Genomic DNA, 4782 nt, shown 5'->3' on the forward strand with positions numbered 1-4782 from the left:
TCACTTAAAGTGCTTGTATTAAATGATTTCTCTAAGGTGTTTTGCACACCATCTAGCACTGATGGCTCAATAAGTGCCTGTTGTTACAATCACAACTCCTACTTTGTAGCTCACCTACTAGCAAAGTTCACCATGTTCTCTCAACCCCATCTGGAATGCCCCCCTTTTCTTCCATAATTCTTATCGTTCTATTAGATCCCATGAACATACCTCCTACCCGAGAAGGCCTCAACCTTCTACTCCAAATCAAAAGCAACCACCACTCCCTCTTTCATTTCCCACCAAGATCTTGGATCTCTCTGGATGCTCCTTTCTTCCAACTTATAAAAGATTCATTGCAGATTGTCTTACCTCTCTTGCCAGGCTGCAGGTTCATTTGGGAAATTTTTGTTCCTCCATTTTCTGTGCTACTTCAGAAACCATTTAACCTCTGTGTCTCAGTTTCTACTTTTGGAAAATGCGAGGATATTCATTGTACTATGCTCAGCAGAGTCAGCCTGAGAATGAAATAAGATGCTACTTGTAAACTCATGATGTTAAGGAAGTGATCTCATATAGAAGATGCTCAGAAAATCTTTGTGAGGTGATTGTAACAGCAAAATAACAGCTTCATACTTTGAAGCTGACATCTTCGTGCTGAGTAGCAGGAATTGGGGTGAGAAGGTCTAAAACTGGACACGCACGGGGTTGGTGTGGTGAATGGACCAGCAGATGTGAAGCCACAGACAGCCTTAACTGTTCCCACTCACAGTGAACGAGTTTGCAGTCACACAGATGCTTCTGTCTCCACAGCCCTGCATCGGAGGGGGCACTTTCCAACTGCAGATCCCACTGTTCCTGAGGGAACCCATCTGTGGCTGGATCCCTGCCACCATATGTGCCTCTGCCCCAGCACGTGGTGGGGGCTCCTTGAGGCACAAGCACCACTGTCCTCCCAGTGCCACAAGGAAACCCTGTTGCCTCTAACAACTGGGCCAGCTGAACTCTGAACACATTCAGAACCATCAATAGGGACAGAAAACCAGCCATGGTAAGTCAGTGTCAGGGAAAGCTCATCCAGTCATTAGAAAGGACTAGCTTCACCAGCTCCTGCTCAGCGTATTTCACCAAGAAAAACTTTCCACACATCTTGGTGGGGATGGGCATGTTTTCCATGGTTAGCCTTTCATTTGTTTGTTTTTATTTTTCATTTGGACCTAATTTCAAACATAAAAAAGTTGTTTTTATGAATAATTATACAAAGAATACTCACATAGTCTTTACAGATTCCTCCACTGTTGATATCTGTCTTATGTGCTTTGTCATTGATTCTCTCCTCTCTGTCTCCCATCTTCTGAAATTCATCATGACCCTTTAACTCAACATATTTTGGTATCCATTTCCTAAGAATGGGATATTCTCTTACAAAACCATGCTACAGTGACTGTTTTTGTTAGGATATTAGGTGTCCCCCAAAGTCTCCTGTGTTAATGCAGGAATATTCACAGATGAAATTAGATGAAGAGAGCTATAACCTCATCAGTTCATCCTAGTTTGAATGAACTAACTAGGTGGTAACAGTAGATAGGTGGTGTGTGGCTGGAGGAGGCTGGTCACCCGAGTATGGAAAGGTGTATTTTCCCTGCCGCCCCATCCCCCTTCCCTCTGTCTGCTTCCTGGCTGCCAGGAATGGAGCAGTGCTTCTCCACCATGCCCTTCCACCATGATGTTATGCCTCAACTTAGGCCCAGAGTAATGAGTTGACCAGGGACTAAAACTCTAGAACTATGACCCCAAATAAATTTTCCCTCCTTTAAGTTGTTCTTGTTGGGTATTTTTGTCACAGCAATGAAAAACTGACTGACACAGTGACCAACTTCAATAAATACAACATTGATACAATACTTTTATCGAATCTACTCTCCGATTCCAATGTTGTCGATAAAATCAGCACTTTCTCCATTCTCTTCAGACAATCTCAACTAGATTGAATAAAGTCATATTTATTATAAAGTCCTCAGGTTTTGAAGCAAATTAAAGCATACACACAATGGACAGCACTTTGAGCAGTCCACTTAGGTTTGCCTCACAGTCTTACACATTTCTATTCCTGCCATCAAAAGCGACCTCCGATCTGTGGTGTGAACCAGCTAGTGCCACAGGTGTTCTAGTGAGGGAGCTCTGGCAGGTAATTAAGGCCTCAGGGAATGGTTTACCTGCTGTGGGATCTGTCAAGGCCTTTACAGTGGACTTATCTATGCTTTCAACAATTATTCATTGAACACCTGCCATAGGCTGAGCATTGTAGATACAAGCTTGAAAAGACAGTCTCTGATTCAAATGTGCTTATGTGACAGGGAGTCAAGAGCACAAACTTAGACACAGAAAAAACCTGAATTGTACCAAGCTAAGCCACCCACTTATGGGAGTTGGCCACGTTGCATTTCTACTACAGAATGTTCCTTCCTTTTTAATGGGGTTACACCCTGATAAAAGCCATAAATGGAAAATATTAAAAGTCTAAAATGCATTTTCTGGTTGACTAGCCCTTATCTGAAATGCTTGGGACCAGAAGTGTTTCTGATTTTAGATTTTTAAAACCTTTGTAATATTTGCATATGCATAATGTTGGCATTGGGACTCAAGTCAAAACACAAAATTCATTTACATTTCATGTACACGTTATCCATGTGGTCTAAAGGTAATTTGATACAATATTTTTGGCATGGCTGCATTTTGACTAAGATCTGTCCCGTGAGGTCAGGTGTGGAATTTTCCACATGCGGAGTCATATCAGCACTTACATTACATGCATGTGTGAATATGCCACAATGACACCTCCTGTGCTGTATAGTCAATATGCACCAATAAAAAAGATCTTCTATTCAGTCAGATTTTTAAGATACAAAGATAACTTGTGGGTATATTTATTGAAAGTTCACTGTATTCTAGTTTAACTTGTGGAGCATCTTTACAGTTCTGCTTCTTCCTATTCAGGAACATAAAATCATTAGAAAATGGACTGAGATATTGCTGGAAAAGAATTGAATTCTGCCTTGGTGGTCAACTTCTTTTTTCTTTAAGTTGCTAAAAAAAAAAAAAAAAAAAAAAAGGTAATATTTCATGATTAGCCAAAACCATGGCCCTACATCATATACAGGCCTCTGGTAAACTAAACTGGACCCATGGGTATCTCCCTCTTTATGTCACATCAGTGTGAGTGGTCTAGCATCAAAGAATATGCTTTACCTATGCCACATATCATCAGGTCCCTTCATTCTTTGTCACACCACCCTCCTCCACCCTCACCACCAACAAATAACAAAACCCAAACACCAAAATCCACCATTTCAGTGGGATAGGATACCACACCCATCCGTACTAGATAAACAAGGCCCAGACAGATGCATGGAAAGAGAAAACACATTTGCCCCATCATTAAAAGTGTTTCCAATATAAATCCAGCTAAGGCCAGGAGCACTGGTACTCAACTGTCATCCCAGCATCTGGAGGCTGAGGAAGGAGGATTTCAAGTTCAAGGACGGCCTGAGGATCTTAGTGAGACCCTGTCTCAAAATTTAAAAGTAAGTAAAAAGAGGCTGAAGATGTAGCGTAGGGGTACAGCATCTCTAGGTAGCAAAATAAGTCATTAAATAAAGCCAGTTAAGGTTGCAGAGTGCCCAAGTAAAGATCAAAAACTGACCAAGCTTGATGTGGGTAGGGGGATTATGTTCTCCTTGCACAGTTATAGAGGAAGTTTCCAGCTCTTTCAAAGTTCCACCCTCAGGAAAAGATGACCTAATCATTACACATGAAGCCCCAACTGGATCTATGCTCCTCTCCATTAAATTTGGACTACCAATGAGACAGAGGGTTCAGAGTGGACTTCCATTAGAAGTCAACAAATAGTCTATGACCATACCACCCTGAACACATCCTATCTCATCTGATCTCAGAAGTCAACAGTATTTTTCTTCACACCCTGCAACAAAACCTTACAGTGTTCTTCATGTAAATGTTACACATTCTTCGTCCGGTTTATTCCTGGGATTTTATTGCTATCAGGAAATAACAATTGTTGTTGTTGTTGTTGTTATTTTGTACTGGGAATTAAACCCAGGGAGACTTTACGACTGAACAATATCCCCAGCTCTTTTTATTTTTTATTTTGAAACAGGGTCTTGCTAAGTTTCCCAAGCTGGCCTCGAACTTATGATCCTCCTGCCTCAGTTTCTCAAGTAGCTGGTATTACAGGTGTGTACCACCACACCTGGCTATATACTGTTGTCATCCATCTACCCAATGGAAATAGACACATTACATTTTAAAAAGAGATATATGCTCATTGTAAAGAAAGATGAGTAAATAATACAAAAGGAATCTAGGGAAGAATATATTTCTTCCCACCAGTTGGATAGTATTAAAGTTATATTTTCGAAGTATGTTGTTGGTAAATAAAATAATTTTTTGCATGTTTATTTTTATCCAACCTCATTGAGCTCTCTAGTTATTAAATCTCTGGAGTCTTCTAAATAAAGTCATATTCTCTAAAAAGGAAAATAATACATAATTTGAAAAAAAGTTTCCAACTCTGCAACATTTTGTATTCTAGATTGTTGGACTAGGGGATGCTCAATGGGTAGTACACCTAACCTACAAACAACATAGCTGAGCAACTCAGTGTCTTCCCTTGTGATCTTGTGGCTTCTGGGATCTGCAGTTCACTGCTGCATCTACCCAGCATTAAAAGAACGTATAACGCACATGGCTAGTTTGGGAGGAAAATTTCAAAATTTAAAATAC

This window comes from Sciurus carolinensis, chromosome 2 (genome assembly GCF_902686445.1).
Source record: "Sciurus carolinensis chromosome 2, mSciCar1.2, whole genome shotgun sequence".
NCBI lineage: Eukaryota > Metazoa > Chordata > Mammalia > Rodentia > Sciuridae > Sciurus > Sciurus carolinensis.